The 21,293-nt window shown below is 38.3% G+C and overlaps 1 protein-coding gene across 1 annotated transcript in view; it reads right to left on the bottom strand.

Annotated features, from left to right (window-relative positions):
* DLGAP2 (DLG associated protein 2) overlaps positions 1-21,293 on the bottom strand; it is a 386,404-nt gene that overhangs the window by 230,558 nt on the left and 134,553 nt on the right. The window contains exon 2 of the mRNA XM_005153211.4: positions 3,576-3,608. The gene's annotated coding sequence lies outside the window, so the exon portion shown is untranslated. The remainder of the gene's footprint in view (positions 1-3,575; positions 3,609-21,293) is intronic.

Below are 21,293 nucleotides of genomic sequence, written 5' to 3'. Positions count from 1 at the left end.
TGACAGTAGCGGATAGTGCTAAAGCACTACCTGAAACAGGTATCTTCATCCTTATTTTCTTCTGTTGAAACAGGCAACAGATTGAAATGCTGGACAGAGCCAGACATTGTATGAATTCTTCTCAGATTTCACTAGAAACATCCCAATTCAGTGGTATTCCTTTTTAATACCATGTCTTCCAAATCTGTGTATTCAGATAAAGCTTGTGCTATCAAAGAATGTGTAGAGGTGTCTATTTTTGCAAATGTTGAGAAGTACTGATATTGTACAGGACTGCCCATTCATCTTTAAGAAGGAAATAAACTGAATAATCATAAAATAGAGAGGCAAAATCCATGAATAGAAACAGTAACTCACTACTGGAGTTGTGAAGGATATTTAAAAAGACTGGAAGAAAAGCTTCCACTGGCACAACCTTTGAAAAGACAGAGTGGTATACTGAAATCTTAACTGTCATCAAACTTACTTGTTCATTGCTTTGGTAATATGGAAAACTATATTTGCTAGTATGGACCTTTCAAAAACTTCTGTGAAGCAGTACCAAGAGTTAGAAAGAAGAGAAACTTCTGCTTGAGGATTACTATGCATAACTGTTCCTGAAAGTTCTCATGACTACACCAGTCTAACAGAATACGCTGGCTGTCACAATGACTGAGCTAGATGTGTTTATAACATGCCACCCTCACTTAAAATCTAAGCAGGAAAAAAAGAAGTAAAACAACCCAACAGTGTTTACCATAACAACATAATGTGTCAACTCCAGATCCCTTCTGTGAAGGCCACTGTTGTTGCCTGTCTGAAAATATGCCATTGCTGCTCTTGCATTTCTAGAAGACGGAACAGCTCAAAGCATCTACGCTAATGGGATTTATCAGACCTCTACAACTTTAGTTTCCTCCCAGTATAAAATAGACATCTTGGTCTTCAAATATCTCTGACTGACAAGAATGGTAGCTGATGTGCTTGTCAATAACACAGAGCAAACCCATAAATCCATGATTTTTGAAACAGAACACATGAGCCTTGGCACCTCATACAAAAGACAGATTCTCAGAGACCTCAGTGTTTCCCAACTCATTCTCTTTAGATGGGTTGCAAAGGAGGACACAACACACAATCATCTACAAATTCTACAGGGGAAATGAAATACTGAAACATAAAATCTATATTGTGACACAGATCCCTCCCATATCTGGTATTTTTTGCTCTATATTACACATATGCAATTTGTCCCATAGCTGTGCAGCAATGTGCATTAGACAAATGCATTTGCTTCCTGAAGTGCTGCACAGACTGCTGGTTTTGAAAGGGGAGTGATGGTTAGAGAAAGGACAAACCATCACAAGAACAGTGAGGACTGCAGTTGACCAACTTCACGATCAGAATTTGTGGCTTGCAATACACTTCCATCCTGCCACCTTTCTTGCAGAAGGCAGAAGATGTTCAGAAACTCGCCACTAGCTGCCTGTAGGGTTTTTTCAATAAATGGCACAAACAGCTTCAGAGGAGCTCAGAAGGGGTGAGATGTGAAGCCTTATCTTTCTCCCAAGTGAGGGAGGTTTCTCCAGATCTTCTATTTCATATACAAGTCTATGCTTACTACTTGAAATTAATATGGGAGGCCTACACCATGTTGTATCTGCCCTACAATTTGGCAATTCATCTTAATACACTAACATACATTAATGTACATAGCAAACTTTGAATTCTACTATTTTTTATCTGAAAAGGAGTAAAAATGGAACCCAGAGGCAAATGGTATCTACCATTAACTGATAATCTTAAAATTTGCCTCAGATACCAAAAATGCAAAGCACAAGCCACAGATCTCAGATTTCTGAAAGCTACAGAGAAAAGTCAGAAATTCCAATTGAAAACAAACAAACAAAAAAAAATCTAAATCTTATAATGAATCTAAGCTGATATTGATGACAATATTTTAAAATTTGAAACAGAGAATTAATGATTGGCATTCCAGTAATACTGTGTTTGAGGTGAGAGCATGGTGATCCAGGAGACATTCACTCCTGGGAAAGTTCATTTCTACTCAGCCTAAAAATGGAACATTATGTTCTTGAGGGCTGTTCCTGCAGCAGTACATATAATTATCTTTTGATTGTGGTATTTTTTTAGTCACATAAATGTTAAACATTTTTATTACTTTTTCTTTTTAATTCCCTTTTTACAAAGTCCATGTACAGTTATTAAAATTTGCAAAGCTGAACAGGTATAAAAGCAGTAATGAAAAGAAAGGAGAATTATTGCTATAAAGCAGACATAGCATGTAATAAAACAGAACTAATCTAATACATAATGTTAAAGTTTGACAAACTTATCATGAAAGGAATACTGTGAAAGGCAAACATATTTTTCTTATTTTTCCTTTTCATATGTGCATCTGTGCTATTATAAATTTATCAAACGGAAGACAAAGAAAATGAACCAATCAAGAATTATCTGTTTATTAAAGGAATGCAAAGGCAAAACAAATCTCTAAAAAAAATTATTTGCCAGTAAATAACAAAGGAGAAGCAGATAATTAATGTTTAATTTACTGAGTTACTTCACTAGTTACAAGGTCTCAAAGCCATTCCCTTCCAGGCTTCATCTCTTAATAATGTCTCCCTCCTAAATTTATAAAACCCTGGAAGTTTAAATTATTTTTTCTTTTTTTCTTTTTTTTCAGATTCTATTCAAGACAATAAAACAATTACTTTGGGAACAGCCTAGATTATTATTATTGTTGTTAACGTTATTGTTGATGTTATTATTATTATTTTTATTTTATTAATATACTTTGCTCCAGCATTTGCATTTGTTGTTTTGGACTATGTTTCTTAGAAAGACTCCATATGGCTGATTTGAAACTAAGGTCAGCTTTTTGACATTTTCCTTCTACGAGCACTAAGGTTAATAAATAAATAAATTAAAGAGATTTTCTTCAGTAATTGCCTACTTTAAAAGTCATGTTCATTTAGGTCATGTTCATTTAGGTAAATTGTGTGTCTCACCTTGATATTCAATTAGTCACCTGGAAAAAATCCAAACAAAATAAAACACCAAATACGTTCACGTGGGCATGTATTTGCACTGAAAAACAGTTATTGCTTAATTATCTTTATTTCAGAAGTAATATTTATTCACTTCACCTGCTAAAAAGTCTTAGCATCTCATAGTTCTCTGTAAATGTACTATCAATTATTAAAACATTTTTTCATTTCCCTTTTATGTCCAGTCTCTTTGTTTTCCATCTTCAAAGTGATGTCCTTAAATGTCTCTTCACACTGTCTCTGACCCCAAATTAGTTCGACAAACACACAAAAGAGTTTGAAGTAAATATTTCAATTTTTGCTCTAATGGAGTATTTGTCCTTTAAGATATTTCCTGCCTGGAGCATGTACTGTGCTTTACCCATCTTAATTCAATTCAATTTTGATATCTAACATAGGCATGAATGTCTTTCACTGGTTCTCATCATTCAGATACTTTTTCCAAGCTATTGTACATGTGTGTCATTTGAGTCAAGTGTTCACCTCTATCTGCTTTGAAAAATATTAGTAGAAAAACATGCTCACCTTCAGGCTCCCCACAGAGTGTACACTGTGACTCTGCAAAGAAAAAAGAGATAAATTATAATTTCTTGACTTTAAGATCTGTCATAATTGCATCCAAATATAACAAAACTTATAGAACTCAAAGCATGAAAAATGAAATTCTATTTTCAGCACCCAGTTTTAAACAGCTGCAAAGCAACTTTCAAAAAAGAATTTTTGTAGGAAGAATTTTAAAATAGAACTATATAAATGTTTAGTTACATTTATGTAGCTGTCACCTTCACAGACTCCAGTTGAATGCATTCATATAGCAGGACTTTTTTCTTCTACATGACTTTTTTATGTTTATAGATGTACAATACTGCAATGACAACAGCCACTCAAATAAAAAGTTTAAGTCTTCTAATATTCTATTATTGGAGGTAGCAAACCATAAGAGATATAGTTGTTATATTTCTTTCTCATAAAAGACTTCTAAGCCCTCCCAGGCAAAGGAAGTCAAACAGTCAATATAAATGTGCAGTTATGCTCTGCAAAATATTCAAGTATAGAAGTGAAGGAAATAAAACTCCATCATAACAAACAACAGTCTCTAAATATACAATTACTGTTTTATTCACACGCCACCACTGGGAAGTTGGCTGTCATGAAATTTATTTTGCATAACATACACATTTATACACACATGGAGGAGAAATTTTAAAGTATCCCTCGAGATTGAGCTACTTTCAGGTGTTAGCAGCAATCTGTAATACAAAGTTTCTGTTTAGAATCTAAATACCAGAATCAATTGAAATCACAGCGAACGTAATCAAGTTGGCAGATAATTCTGATGTACTGGGAAAAGTCCTACCACAGCAAGACAGCACAGTATATTTTAAATCACAACTCTCTGAAATCTCCATTTTAACACACAGCTGAAAAAATTACATCTCTAACAGCAACAAGTATGCTGAAGCAAATATATATCTGCATGTGAAGGGATGCACACACACATACACGTGTGCATGGATACACTGTTATACAAATTCAGTATAAAAAGCAATTTAACATGCCTGATATTTATTCAAAAGCTTTCTGAAATTATTTTTCCCCTTGAATGACAAATAGGAGATTGGACTTTGGCTGTGATCTTCAGTTAAAGGCAAAAGGAAAAAGGCAGAAACCTAGAATATGAAATACATACCCTGAGCAGATTGACCTTTATAGTGTCATGGTGACATGCCAGTTATTTAGAAGTACTTTCTCCACAGAGACAAGAGCCTATCTCACAGAAGCTTTGTAGGGTATCTGACCCTACAACTTTCATATATTTTACAAACATTAATCATTGGGTTTTTACTATGGCCAGGGGTTGTAATGTGCATGAAGGAAAGGAACTGGGAAAAAAATATGCTTATCCAGGAAACTCTGCTGCTGATAGGTGGATCACAACTTTCAAAACAGCATAACGTTGTATGATAGAGGAATTGATTTTAAGGCAGTTCAGCACCATGAAACACATAGCTGAATGATCTCTTGATAGACTAGCCAACGTCCTCAGCAGATCTGACAAAACTCAAACCACCCGGATGGCAAGCTTGAGAACCCCCACCCAGTGAAAAACATGGAAAGTCTCAGGTAGCACAGGCTACTGCTGGATGAAAAATGTTCTTGCCACAATTTGAAGTGATGCAGAGGAAGCAGCTCAGAGGATTTTTTTTCCTTTTAATTCAAAGGCTTGGTGAAGTTCTACTGAGAGGGGCTGCCTCTCTGTGCAGTTTATTATCCTGATTAATTAGGAAGGACACGCTGAGACTTGGTTTTTGAACTTCTGACTTTTTGCTGATCCTCTATGCCTTGCTAACAACTACTTCACTGGTTCGTTACAATTCAAAGAATCTGCCTGACTTTTTTTCAGCTCTAAACACCAACTTCCAAAGGTCCCTACTCCATACTATGAATTATTAGCTTCCTTCTTTTCCACTACATAACTTAGTGCCGGTATCGCCCATCGCAGGGCAGGCAATCTAACTGGAAAATAAAGCTTGCAGCTATGACTGGTGTCAGAAAGTTGGCCAAAAGCTTGTTAGGCATGAACACTATCCCTGCCATTTTTTTGACTTTTCAGGTGTTTGTTTAAGGGCCATGTTCCTGGACAAGCTAGGTCTTTCTTCCCGTATCTCAGCATACCTGGGGAGAGTTTAAGGGGGGTATGCCTGTATCTTTTAGTTCATCAGTGTATGCCTTCCAGAGGTTGGGGATCATTTTGAACTGACAGCACTGCCTGTCTCTCTACAATGGTAAGAAGCAGGCTGCGGATGTTGATGATTCACCAGTAACCCTCTGTTTATGAACTTCCCTACTGTAGTTTGCTACTGTGGGAAAAGGCTAGATACCCTTTTTGTTGTGCTTAACACATACAGATTGAGTGATAAATAAAAATACAGCCACTTCTACTAGACACATGAACATGACGTGGAAGTTGCACGGAGCACTGGTTTCCACAGACCTGCTCTGTGTGTGTGTGAGAGAGAAATAAGTTTATTTAGATCTGTACATTCTATGGTTGTTGTTAAAATATTGTATGTTCTATGTTTCCAAGACTAAATTCATACAAAACAGCACATTCAAGTACTTTTACGTTTACATTATACAGAAATCTTAGGATCCTGTAAAGAAACTATGTTTTGAAACTTACTACAATGTGTTTTCTCTGTAAGGATGTCACTGTATCATGGTAGGAAAGACCTTTCAGGAATATAGCTCAATACTAAACATGTTTACTAATCTGGAGGCAGATAACAGCAAATGAAGGACACAAAAACAATGCAAAAACTTACCACTCTACCAGGTGAAATGACATTGCTTAGGCTAAGATGCACCTCACAAAGTTTGGGTGTTTCAGCATTAACGTTCAAAAACTGAACTAGTCTTAAAAGGTTAAGTTGGCTTTCCAGTTCATGAAAAGAAACAGCACCTAACCTGCCTTAGAAACCTATATCAGCATGAGATACATCAATAAATCATTTTTATGTAAGTGCACATCCCTTTTTTTGTGTTTTAAGAGGTCTTAGACTTAGGCTACGTCTTCACACTAGCATTCACAGCAAGAGAGAAATGTCAGTTGTAACAGACCTCTGAGGGTCATCTCATCCAGCCTCCCACTGAGAGCAGGACTGTCACTAACACAGGCTCAGGCATTGATAATCAAGTCTGAAAGCCACCAAAGATGGAGATTCCCACAGCCTTGGTAGGCAGCCTGCTCCAGTGCTGCATCAGCTTTGTAGGGTTCTACTTGAATTTCTCAGTCTGCAGTTTGTGGCCATTCTTCCTTGTTACATCACCCTGCACCACTAAAAAGACTTTGGTTCCATACTGTCTGTAACTCTTCAAAATGCTGTTGTCTGCTGTGGATCTTCACCTCAACAAACTACATATCCCCAGCTCGTTCAACTATTCTGACCAGAGGGCCCTTTGCTAGAATCCCTCCAATTTCTTCCAGTTTCTGGAAGCAGAGAGCCCCAACAACTGAGCACAGTATTTCAGGTGCAGACCCACCAGCACCAGAGGTAAATAACCTCCTCAGTGTGCTGATGATACTCATCTTGACAGCCCAGAATGCAGTTTGCCTGTTTGCAATGAGAACACCGTCTGTTGACCCATATGCAAGTTGGTATTCACATTCCTTCAGAAAAAAAATAATGGAATAAGATCAAGTCTTAGTAAGACCTGTTCCCTGATCCAAGTCTCCCACCAATTGTAACAGTGCTAATGCGTGGCATTACGAATGAAGTGACATCTGAATGAAAGTGCTTAAGGTACTGCATGTTCGGATGGAATAGGAACAGGGACATTAACATATTTCAGACAAAGACATTTCTAAGCTTCTTCTCATACTTCCTAGTAATGGATTATGACTCTACATATCTGATTCATCTAAAGTATTATAATGATACTTTGATACTTTTGCAGGACTTATTTCTTTTTATGTTGTTAACAATAAATATGTTGTTAATCAGCTGCACTTAACAAAGATGCTCATTCTTGCAAACACTCATACATGGAAGTAACTTCTTTGTCATTGCTCTCAAAAGTAAAATGACAAAGATGGGTGAGTGTTCAGAGATTTGGGACCCAATAAATCAATAGAACAAGGAAAACCTGTATTTATATTATTAATCTCACTCTATCATTTTGAAATGGTCTAGCCAACATAAATAATCTTCCCAGATACAAGAACTTGCTGACAAAATAGGTCATGAGAAAGATCTTCTGAAGAAATTATTTTATCACGAAGACACAAGCTCTTTTTCCCCAAGCTACAATAAAATTTATTTTATTTTAGTAGTTTTTTCTTGTCTAATGTAAATGACAAGTAAAACTAAAAATAATAAACCAGATATGTAAATGCCAACATAGTTTCTCCAAACAGCTGAGTTCAACATTCAATTTTAAATTGAGTAAGGATAAATTATTCTGCTAAACATGTTCACCGTTCCTTGCTTTATATGTACTTTTCTTGTATGGTTTGTGCAAGTACAATAAAATCTGCTATAAAGAACTACAATAAGGAAAACAACATATGGGCCAGATGAAAGAAAAAATTGTCATTATGAAGAAATTACAATTCAAAGTAGCCATGTAAGTTGTATAATGCAATAAAACGAAGACAACACAATATTACTAATATTTTGAATCAGTTTAAAGAGAATACTGGATGATATTTAATATTTAACTACACTTTAAAGTACACTGGCCACTCAACAGGGATAACCATATCCTGGGCTGCATCAAAAGCAGCATGACCAGCAGCTTGAAGAAGGTGATCCTGCCCCTCTACTCTGCTCTCGTGAGAGTACTGTGTGTAGTTCTCACTTGGAGTACTATGCACAGTTCTGGTGTCCTCAACATAAAAAGGACATGGAACTGTTGGAATAAGTCCAGAGGAGGGCCACGAGGATGATCAGGGGACTGGAGCACCTCCCATATGAAGATAGGCTGAGAAAGTTGGGGCTGTTCAGCCTGGAGAAGAGAAGGCTGCATAGAGACCTCATAGCAGCCTTCCAGTATCTTAAGAGGGCCTATAGGGATGCTGAGGAGAGACTCTTCATTAGGGACTGTAATGATAGAACAAGGGTGTCGTGGTTTAAACCAAGTCCCCCAACTCCTGGAGAGTTAGGAAGGAGAATCCAAAGAATGTAGCCCCCACGGATTGAGATAAGAACGGTTTAATTGCTAAGGCATAACACAGAATCACCACTGCCATTACCACTACAAATAATAATGATACAGCAAACAGCAAGTGAAAAGAATACAACACCCCACCAGCCACCAACCCATAACTCACTCCACCCTGCCCAGCTGAGCACCGCGTGCTCCTTCCTCCGTTACCCACCAAGTATATCCGGGTCCTTGAGCAAAAGCAATCCCACGAGTGGGTTTGCCTTGGCCTGAAACAGGAGTAACCCAGACTGTCTTCCCTAGCAAATTTCTCATGTGCACTACAGGCACCTTGTCCCCCTCTACAATATGTAAAAGTTCTGACTGGGCTGGGCCAGCCCTGTTAGCAGATCCTCTGGTGTTGACCAACCAGGTGGCCTTTGGTAAATGTGTATCCCAATGCTTGAAAGTTCCCCCACCCACTGCTCTCAGTGTAGTTTTTAACAGCCCATTGTACCGTTCAATTTTCCCAGAGGCTGGTGCATGGTAGGGGATGTGATATACCCACCCAATGCTATGTTCTTTGGCCCAAGTGCCTATAAGGTTGTTCCGAAAATGAGTCCCATTGTCTGACTCAATTCTCTCTGGGGTGCCATGTCGCCACAAAATCTGGTTCTCAAGGCCCAGGATAGTGTTCTGGGCAGTGGCGTGGGGCACAGCATATGTTTCCAGCCATCCTGTGGTTGTTTCCACCATGGTAAGCACATAGCGCTTGCCTCGGCGTGTTGGTGGGAGTGTGATATAGTCAGTTTGCCAGGCCTCCCCATATTTATACTTCAGCCATCGTCCTTCATACCAAAGAGGTTTTAACCGTTTAGCTTGTTTAATTGCAGCACATGTCTCACACTCATGAATAACCTGGGCGATAGTGTCCATTGTTAAGTCCACCCCTCGATCACGAGCCCATTTATACGTTGCATCTCTGCCCTGATGGCCTGAAGTGTCGTGGGCCCACCGGGCCAAAAATAATTCGCCTTTATGTTGCCAATCTAAGTCCATCTGAGCTATTTCAATCTTAGCAGCTTTATCCACTTGTTGGTTATTGTGGTGTTCCTCAGTGGCCCGACTCTTAGGTATGTGGGCATCTACATGGCGTACCCTCACCACCAGCTTCTGCACCCGGGCAGCGACATCTTGCCATAATGCAGCAGCCCAAATGGGTTTACCTCTGCGTTGCCAGTTGCTCTGCTTCCATTGCTGCAACCACCCCCACAGGGCATTTGCCACCATCCATGAGTCAGTATAGAGTACTGGCCACCTTTCTCGCTCAGCAATGTCCAGGGCCAGCTGGATGGCTTTCACCTCAGCAAACTGACTCGATTCACCCTCTCCTTCAGCAGTTTCAGCAACTTGTCGCTGAGGACTCCATACAGCTGCCTTCCATCTCCGATGCTTTCCCACAATACGGCAGGACCCATCAGTGAACAAGGCATACTGCTTTTCACTTTCTGACAATTTATTATATGGTGATGCCTCTTCGGCACGCATCACCTCCTTCTCTGGTGACATTCCAAAATCTTTGCCCTCTGGCCAGTCCATGATGACTTCCAGAATGCCTGGACGACTGGGATTTCCTATCCAAGCTCGTGTAATTAGTGCAGCCCATTTACTCCAAGTAGCATCAGTTGCATGATGTGTAGAGGAGACCCTCCCTGCCTTTGAACATCCAGCCCAGCACTGGCAAGCGGGGTGCCAAAAGGAGCTGTGCATCAGTGCCAATCACCTCCGAAGCAGCTCGAACCCCTTCATAAGCTGCCAATATCTCTTTCTCCGTTTGCATCCTGGGCATCATGTGCTATGGTATGGAATACCTCATTGCCTAGCCTGGGTCAGGTGTCCTGTCTCTCCTTCCTCCCGGAATCCCCTCCTCCACCTGGCTGGAAAAAACCTTGAACAAAAACACCCTCAAAACATGCTCAAACCATGACAAAGGGGCAGTGGGTTCAAACTTAAACAGGGAAAGCTTAAATTGGATGTAAGGAAGAAATTCTTTACCATAAGGATGGTGAGGCACTGGAATGGGTTGCCCAGGGAAGTTGTGAATGCTCCATCCTTGGTGGTGTTCAAAGCCAGGTTGGACAGAGCCTTGGATGACATGGTTTAGTGTGAGGTGTCCCTGCCCATGGCAGGGGGGATGGAACTAGATGATCTTAAGGTCCTTTCCAACCCTAACAATTTTTTGATTCTATGATTTATCCAGGTCATGGAGTCCAACCTGGATGAGTCTTGACCAAGATACATGCAATTGACAGTATGACAAGAAATAATATGGAAATGGGAGATGTAGTGCTGGGAATGACTTGTCACCTCAGCACTGCATTCAGAAAAGGGGTGCAGTCAGCCCTTCTGACTATCCCTTGAATAATACCACATCAGGTTTTGTGCACTGAATAATGCCACATCATTTTGTACATCAAAACATCAGGTTTTGTATTCCCACTTCATTTATGTAACAGACCATGTCTCTTTTCATGGGGCACTACCAGAAAACCTTGGCAGCAACTTTCTGCCTTCTCTGTAGTATTTTAAATTTTCATTGCAAACATGTATGTTCTCTATTGCTTATATTTATCATTTTCCATCCATCATTGTCTAAATCTGTTTATTGAACAGCCAGAAAAAGATACCCTTGTTATATAGTTACTTATTATTACTGACTGCTTGAATTCAGAATTCAGTGAGTGAAAGCTAGAAATGCTTTTTGTCTAACAGAGAATTACAGTTGGCCTCACAGAAAACAATTCTTGATTTGCTTTTTATTTTCCACTTTCATTTATGTATAATAATAATAATTTAAAGATTAATGAAAAAAGAGATCAAGGTCCAGAGAGGATATATAGCAGATAGTGCTTTAGATTCTGGTTCTAATGGCAAGAAATGCAGCTGTGGCTGACACTATTTCATCAATGTCTCTTTACATCATTTTCCTGATGTCAGTGAAACAGAACTCTGTGACACTTAGATACACAGGGTAGGCATACATTATATAGAGATTCACTGCAGCTGAAAAACAAGGTATAATTTAAGGCTAAACTGTGAGGCTTCTTATCATTTTCAGGATTTTAATCCAGTATTTGCATCTAAATATGGCTATACACGGCTATAACTGTGCCAATAAAAGCTCTATTATGAACTATGTTCCACACTGATGCTATAGCAAATCCCATGGGGGGTCCTCCAGTACATGTTCAGTCATCCATGTAGGTAAGGCACTGAGAGACACCTACAAAAACCAACTAGCCTTTTCTCCCCTGGAATCTTTCCAACTTACCTGTATCTTAAAGCTGTAAGTGCCTCATACAGCACATGACCTGAGCCCTTCAACTACTAGGAAGAGCAGAATATTTATACATTTGCAACATTCATATATTTCTAAGAATGCCACTGGCCTAATTTTGGGCAGCACTATTTTCTTGTCTTAAATGAGATCCCATCCCATTCTTACATAAAGGAATTTCACTAAAGGTACTTTAAGCAGTTGTTACCATATGAACAAAGTCAAGGATACTTTGTTGGTCTGCCTTTGCAGTAAGAGCCCTATTCACATGATCCATGTAAAGCAAGTGAAATCCAGGAGCTCCTTACAACTGTTTGAAACTATGAAATAGAAAAGATAATCAAAATGACACCACAGAAACCCACTATTTCTCACAGTATTTTGAGTACTGACAAATAGCATAATAGGAAGAGAAAGCAATTATATTTGGACTCAGATATTGTTTGGGCCTATTTCCATAAACTGTCATAAAAGAAACAAGGAAAAAATATCTCAAGTTCTTCAGTCTGAAGAAAAGCATGCAGTTATACATATAAATGTATACACACATTTGCAAGTGTGTGCATATATACACAGATCTGTCTATCCTGAAACCTTTTTACTCTCCTGAACAATAGTGCTTACACATAAAAATACCAGCCGTCAGTACATCATGCAGAACATACTAAAAATGTAATAATAATAATTGCTTGGAACTGTTGTGGATATAGCAAATAAATGTATTTCATCCCTCTGAAACTACTTCTACAAGCATTTCCTGCTGAGCGTAAGAGCCTACTTTCCTGCCTGCCTCTCACTGCTAGTCACTTATTGTATGACCACTCTCAGGATGAGATTCCTTGTGTTTGCAATTTCAGTTTTCTTGAATCTTTCCTTTTAACTGTGCTATTCATAACAAAGGGCCTTTTACTGCCCAGCATCAGGCCTTGGGGTTACCAAACCAAGTATCTACTAGAGTTTGGGGGAATAAGAAAAATACAATAGGAAAAGACACTGCCCACAAGAGATCAGCAGCTGGGCTCTATTGGGAACGTCAGAGCATGGGGAATGAGTAGCTCTGAAAGAACTTACTTTAAACAAAAATAGAATACAGAATAGCCATTATTAAAATAGAGTGAGCCTAAAGCAGAAGAAAATCAACCAACCTGGCAGCAAACTTTGTTTGCTTTTGAGCAAATGAACTGACATCCAATGAAATGCATAAAGCAACTACTAAAAGCCCATTCTTTTCCACAGATAAAAATGTAAGGCTCATGCTCAAAGCAATGCCAGAACCTATTCACAATACTTGCAGATCAGATCCTTCTCCATATGGATTTTACATATTGCCCATGCATTAACCATGCCAAAAGAGATTTTAGAAAAGAATTATGACATCAACAATCAAATATTTTCATAGGAAAACAAAAATAATTGAAGCAATAAAAAGCAAACTATAAACCACTAAAGAAAAAAAAAGGAAAAAAAAAAAGAAAAAACAACTAATGTTTCTCTTGATGATCTGAACATAAATACTTTCTTTCCAGAGGAGCAGTCATAAACACAGCAATAAAATTTATGTGCTTTAGCACATTTCTGATACACATTTCAAATGTACAGTATCGAAGTGGACAGTCCAAATACTGTGAATGAGTCCAAAAAAGACCAGAAGATGTGTTACTCAGAGCAAACCTACATGTTTGTCTGCTCACTTTTACACTCTTTTTGCTAGCTTTGACATTCAAAGGTTAAAGTGAATCATATTCCCCATAGCTGACGAGAAGAAACTTACCACCCCTTAATCACATCATGGCATCTTCATGAAAAACACCATTGTGAGTAAGGTTGAGGATAAAAATTTGTCAGAGTGGGTACCCATGAGAGTTCTGTGAAATACAAAACTGAAGACAGTCTGCACCAGAGGCTTCCTTCAAAACCCCCCTGGAGCCAATGCAAGTGTCACTGGGAGTTCTGTAGGCTCACTATCAAATCTCAACAGTGTACTAATGTAAAAGTAGCCTATCTACTAGGAGATAGTAGGCTATCTATCATTATTCCTTTACTTCCTGCCTGTTTTTCTCTCTCTTCTTTCACTTTGTTCATTTAAAGAGATTTCACCAATAATCTTAGAGCATAGAATCATAGAGTCATAGAATACTTAGGTTTGGAAAGGACCTTAAGTTCATCTAGTCCCAACCCCCCTGCCATGGGCAGGGACACCTCACACCAAACCATGTCACCCAAGGGTACATCCAACCTGGCCTTGAACACTGCCAGGGATGGAGCATTCACAATCTCCCTGGGCAACCCACTCCAGCACCCCACCACCCTAACAGTAAAGAATTTCCTCCTTATATCCAATCTAAACCTCTGCTGTTTCAGTTTCAACCCATTACCCCTTGTCCTATCACTACAATCCCTAATGAATAGTCCCTCACCAGCATCCCTATAGGCGCCCTTCAAATACTGGAAGGCTGCTCTGAGGTCTCCACGCAGCCTTCTCTTCTCCAGGCTGAACAGCCCCAACTTTCTCAGCCTGTCTTCATATGGGAGGTGCTCCACTCCCCTCATCATCCTCATGGCCCTTCTCTGGACTTATTCCAACAGTTCCATGTCCTTTTTATGTTGCACACAATACTCCAAGTGAGGTCTCAGGAGAGCAGAGTAGAGGGGCAGGATCACCTCCTTTGACCTGCTGGTCACGCTCCTTTTGATGCAGCCCAGGATACTGTTGGCCCCCTGGGCTGCAAGTGCACACTGCCAAATCGAAGTTGAGCATGATAACAAAGAGCCAAAGGTACATGGCAAAAAATGCAGAATAGGACAGCACAGTCATAGAGTAGGTCACACACTCTGATACTCTGGTACTTTGAAGGTTAAATTGATTTTTTCACTCTGTTCTTCTTTTCTCTCAGAGAGGAATTAGATTTTAAAAGCATTTGAGTACGGAGTTGACTTGACAGATTTAAGGAGGTAATTTTAAATACAAAAGGTGTACAAAAAAAATTATGTAACCACTGGAAGGGGGAAGACATCAAGTCCAGGATATATCCACAGCTGTGCAAGACTGTTGAATGACATCCTTCATGTAAAGCCAGAAATGTATATAAACCTAGAATAGTACAAGTTGGAAAAGGCCTCCTGAGATCATTAGGAGTTTACCCCTCAATTCAGAGCACTGTCAACTTTAAAGTAATATTAGATTTCTCAGGGTCTTGCTCACTCAAGTTCTGAAAATTCACCAGGAAGGAGAATCAAGTCACTCTGAGCAACTGTTCCAGTGTTTAACCACCTTCACCATGAAGAGTTTTTTCCTTGTGTCTAATTGAAATCTCCCTTCTGCATCACCTATTTCCTTTTGTCCTTTCACTGTGCATGTCCATTAAGTGTCTGACTCCATCTGGCTGTAATGACCCATTAAGCAGCTGCAGACAGCAATTAGCTCTGTTTTCCTCTTAGCTTCCTCTCTGAACAAATCCAGGTCTGTTCAATGTCTCCATGTGTATCATATGCTCCAGCTACATATGGTGGCCATCCTCTGGACACTTTTCAAATTGTATATCTTTCTTATACCAGTGTAGGGGTGGGCAGGGGCCAGAACTGGGCACTACTCCAATTGCAGCATCTGAAGTGCCAATCCCTTTAACCTACCAGCTGGACTGACGCAGGCCAGGGTGTAGCCAGACTTCACTACTGCAGGTACACTTCTGAGCTCATAATGAAAGGGCACTCAAACACAAAAAGACTATTACACATGACTAAAGCTTTGAACTCATCCAGTCCCAAGTATGCAGTGGACTCACATGCTAAGTGACTACTTGAGGAGGTTATGGCAGCAAACTCTGACATGCCAGGCAGTGTCTCCCAACAGCTAGAGACTACAGCTCAAGGACTGATCTATTGTATAAACCTTTCTACTGTCCTAAAGGGGAATCCACTGCGCATTCCTTCTTAAATACTGGATCAAATACAGGCTGGGGGAAACAAAGGTTGTTTACTGGAGTATTGAGCCATCCTCTGTAAGGCTTTCTGTTTTGACAAGTCTATAACAACTTCTGAGACCTAGTGGTATTCCTAAATACATCTGCATATCTCAGGAGAAGAGCTTCCATATAGTCTCTGCTCTCCATCTGAAATGTTATCTTCAGATGGGAATGGGCAAATACATAAAAAACACAAATTCTGTGTGAAATATTAAAATTGATTTAAAAAAAAGAAACAAAAATCTGTTTCTCCTATATGGTGTTTGCTGCCAAGTAAGTGTTAATAAACTGAATCTGAAAAATACAAAAGTGAACTGACAAAAAATGTGCTTCCCTTTCCATCTTGAACATTCTCTAAAAAAAAACCAGTCTGCTCTGTTGGTGATTTCAAACACTTTCATCTCACTGGATATACACACATGTGACCTCTATCATAACCATGACAAAGGGACAAAGACCTCATTGCTCAGACCTAAGCTCAAAATAACAAGAGTGCTTAAATTTATCTTTTGCAATAGGAAATAAAGATTAATTAGGGGTAACAGAAACTTTCTAGTGAGTTAAGCAAAACAGAAAAAAATTTCAACTTCTGTAAAATAACTATGAACTTCAGCTCCAAGCTCCTAACTAGTTCTGGTGAACAGAGCTTTCATACCCGGACCAGAGCATCCATACCTGGACATACCTGGACTGATGCTGGAACAAGGTACAAAATTGAGCATACCTGTAAATATGTAGACTGTAGTGACAGGACAAGGGGTAATGGGTTCAAACTTAAATGGGGAAGTTTAGATTGGATATAAGGAAGAAATTCTTTACCATAAGGATGGTGAGGCACTGGAATGGGTTGCCCAGGGAAGTTGTAAATGCTCCATCCCTGGTAGTGTTCAAGGCCAGGTTGGATGAAGCCTTGGGTGACATGGTTTAGTGTGAGGTGTCCCTGCCCATGGCAGGGGGGTTGGAACTTGATGATCTTAAGCTCCTTTCCAACCCTATTTTTGATTCTATGATTCTATAAATGTTTTATGCATCAAGTTTTCCATAATGAACATTCATTATTAAGATTCATAAACAAAACCAATCCAAAATTCCAGTTGAAATTAAATGAACATTAATTAGAACTGTGGACACATCCTTTGACAAAAAGAATTGTAATAAAGAAATAGAAGTCAAGAGTCTAATGATATTTCACAGAGATAAAATTGAGATAGGGAAACCAGTGACTGAAAAATAGTCTAATTTTTTTTTGCAAAGACACCCATAAATTCAACCCTAAACAGCCTAAAGGAAAGCTGAAACAGCAGATTTAAATTTATTATTTCTTTTCAACTGTAGATGTCCCTTTTCTTTCTTCAGTGGATCATGTACACAGCAATGTGTACCTCTTTCAGGCAACCTCACCTTTTAGATTACTGCAGCAAGTTAGCATCCTCTATCACTGATTTGACCTTCACTTCCTTTATACTTTCGTAATGGTCTGGTGATTTCTTTAATAGTTAGCTACAAGGAAGGCCAGATCTGCAGTGTACAGAGCACAATCATTGAAAGGACCCCTAAGGTTGAAATAAAAACCGTTGACATGCACTATATGCCAGAAGAGTAACTGCTAACTAGCACAGATCTCTACGTGTGGCTTAGAAACTTCAAGGAACCTCAAGTGCAAACAACCAAACTCGTATGGGATGCTTCTGTCTGATTCTTAAACATCACTGAAATTAGAATCTCAGCACAAGCTTTGCAAGTATTTTAGACATTGTTATTTATATATTAAAACCCTCATAAAAGTCTCCAGATTAAATTAATGTATAATATACTCAGCTAATTAAGTACGAATCATTGCCATTATCATCACTGTAGCAAATTTCATTGACCAGTCTAGCCTAAGGGCAGGATACAGTTAATAGCCCCCTCTGAACATTATTGCCTTTTGGAAATGAAACACTTTGTTGTGTCAAACATAAGATGAAATTGTATAACTGCACATCACTTTCGAGACAGTAAAAAAGCAGAAGCCCAGAAGACACTAGACCATATTAAGTGCCTGTAATTTCTTACATTAGTCAACTGAGTTTAAAGCAAAATAATTTTCTCCCTGTTCTTCAGAACTACCTTTTTTTCTCTTCCAAATTCATTAAATGACATTTCTACTGTAAATGTCTCTTTCAGTCTTAGAATAAGAACTTTACTCCTTAAGAAGAAACTGGAAGCAAGTTTACATTAAAAAAAGATAAAATCACAGCTCAGTTGAGCAGTTTTTCTTTATGATCCAGTGTTCAAAGTCTATGCCAAGAAACTGCCACCCTCAGTTTTTTTTTCTGCCTGAACATTTAAAAGGGGGAAATTTTGCTTCACTCACAAGAAGTTTGTTGCTAATGCAGCTTTTTCTCTTGGATAACTGTAGTAAATGCTGCTGACTGGCCCCTAAACAGTCACCTGAGTGAGGTTATCTGCAGGACTGGGCATGAATTTAGAGACTATGAACATGCACATATGTGATTTCCACAGTTTTACTGGCCTACTGGCCTCCATTATATTATTTACAAGATGTAACTAAGGGGTAAATTCCTGAAAATTTGAGACTAAGGAGATTATTATTAACAAGGAAATATTGAATTACTTGCAAGAGACAAGTAATGAAAAAATATGATCCAGCTTTCAACAGTAAAATGAGAAATAATTATACACAAGTTTCTCACAAATAAATGTCATAAATGAGTAGTTTATAATGCTAAATTGTCTTAATCACAGAAACACCACGGAATTACTAATCAACAGAAAACAGACATACACAGGTATGAAATGTCTTTTAGATTTAGTACTCTATCCCTAAAAAAAAAAAAAAAGAGAGAGAACAATATTATTTACCACAGCTATAATGCAGCACTATATACCTAAGTTTTTGGATGATGTAATTGGACAAGTACTGCTTGACTTGAGTACCTCAGGCTGAGGTAGACTATAAGCAGACACAAGTTTCACAATATATATATAATTCTTCATTAATATTTCAGGCCTTTTTAATAATTGTACAGTCTTCATGAACTAATTATGAGGCACTAGCAATAACATAAATTTGCCTGTTAGATCTGTGAATTCTTTGGCTTATGTGAAGTTTTATGGTATGAGTGGTCCAGCCTAGTATTATGCTGCTAATAACAACCCAAAAAGAATATCATTTAACATCTATACCACCTGGAGGAATCTGAATACTTTGAGAATATTCATAAAACACTTCTGCACATACTTTTTTATCATTTCATGTTCTGAAGGCACACAAGATTTTCTCTAGGGTCTTCATTTTAGCTCCATCTGGTCCCATAGCATTTAAATAAAGAAATAATTAGATGATTTTTCAGTACAGTAAAATACAAGTCTGGATATGAAATTACATCCTTTCACATAATTGCACAAGATGCAAAACCTACAAAAGCAAACAGGTAAATATTAACACTGATTTCAGCAGAATGAAGTGCTCTTTTATTTCTGAAATGTGTCTGCTGTGAAATTGGCTCAGATTAAGTAGAGCCTTAACGGCTTCTATATCAAAAATAAAGGAAATTTATTTTATCTATTCCTCCCTTTTTACCCTATTTTCTGTCCATTAAGAGAGATCACAATGTACATATTCTGATTATGCTAATGTAATAACAAGTTGCAGAATAATTAAATTTAAAAAATTGGAAAAGACAAGTACTCACATGAAAAAGTTAAATTATATTTGAGAGGAGAGAAGAAATTATCTCTCAAACAAAGCTCTAGGTAAAACACCAAACTGGTGTTACGTGCAGTTGCAGGCATTGAATGTGATGCTTACAATTACCATTCAGCTGATACTTCTTTTTGTAAAGCAGAAAAATCGAGATCAATGGCATCAATTGTAGAAATAACAATTAGGAATACAAAAGAACTGGTAGCTCTGAGGAGATCCAGGTGGGTTTTAAGCAGTTCTTCAGCTTACTTGTCCAGCTAACTAGAAGCCCCAACTTTGCTTTTAAAAAGGCCTTTGATAAGAACATTATTCTTGCCGATACACAAGATCAAATGTTGCATTAAATCTGTGTTCCCCATGACTTTGTGTCCTTGCCATGAAAGTTTAGTCACACTGCTCAAACTAACAATTTACAAGGGTTATGCTTATACAAAACACTTTTCCACAGTGGAAAGATCAGTACTCCATAGTTTTCATGGTAGGTGTCTTTATGCAATAGCTCCAAAATCCAACTCAGCTGATTTAGAAATAGAAGAATCTATCATGAAAGAGATTTTCCTTCATAGAATCTAGCAAAAGATGCAGAAATGTACAGATCTTAAGAATGGACTTTGTGAGAAGGAGCTGGGTAACAAGAATCTATGACTGAAGAGACCAACTCATAAAAAGAACATATTTTTTCATCAAGTAAGGTACCTTTCAACAAGTACCAGGAGGCAAGAAACATCACAGAATCCAAGTAAGTGTAAGGCTTAAAATAATTACAGCAAAATGGTATTCATAAACACTGAGAAGCTGAAAAAAGAATCAGTTGAGGCAGAAAAAGAAGAAAAGATACATATGAGAATTTAAAGTTGATTTGTTGTTTGGTTTTGAGGTTCTTTTTTTAATGTTGTAAGCATTGGCATTGCAAAACATGTGTAGAAGTTCACATATGCATAGCCACAAATGAATGCTCAGTTCACACTGACTGAGACATTGAAGTTCTTTGGAAGTGCTGCTAATTTCTTATGAATTCCCTGGAGAGAGTACACTCAGAGTATGGCTAAAGGAAATACTCTTTCACAGTAGGAGCTGAGTCTAAGAGTGGGAAACACAGCAGCAATAGTGTTTGAAGATGGAGAGAAGCATGACTCAGACATTTATTTTTTTGAAAGATGGAGAACTTAAAATATACAACAGTAGGAAGTGAAAGATCAGGATCTCAGTATGTGTCACCATGGTTCAGCCAAAATCAAAGGAATCTCACTGTTTTTTATCAATTATTTGGCCCAAGATCTTCCAATCTGTGGGTAATAACACAACTGGAGACAGAGCCAGTAATTAAAGAGAATGCAATCGTATTCAAAAGGTTTTCCATTATTTTTTGTGACTGGATGAGCAGATGGCAAATGCAGCTTAACACAGAAAAAATGTGAGATAATTAGCAGGGAAACCAAACACCAAGTTAGAGAATATGTACTAAATGGAAATCTCATCTAGGAAGCTAATCAAGAGAGGAATTTGGGGGTTATTATGAAAAATAATCAAAACCATCAAATCATTTCACAGCTGCTGGAGAAAAGAAGGCAAAGCTGATAACAGGTTAC

The sequence above is a fragment of the Melopsittacus undulatus genome, chromosome 3 (assembly GCF_012275295.1).
Source record: "Melopsittacus undulatus isolate bMelUnd1 chromosome 3, bMelUnd1.mat.Z, whole genome shotgun sequence".
NCBI classification, from domain to species: domain Eukaryota; kingdom Metazoa; phylum Chordata; class Aves; order Psittaciformes; family Psittaculidae; genus Melopsittacus; species Melopsittacus undulatus.
Note: the sequence above shows the minus strand (reverse complement) of the source record. Positions and strands in the feature narration are given on the sequence as shown.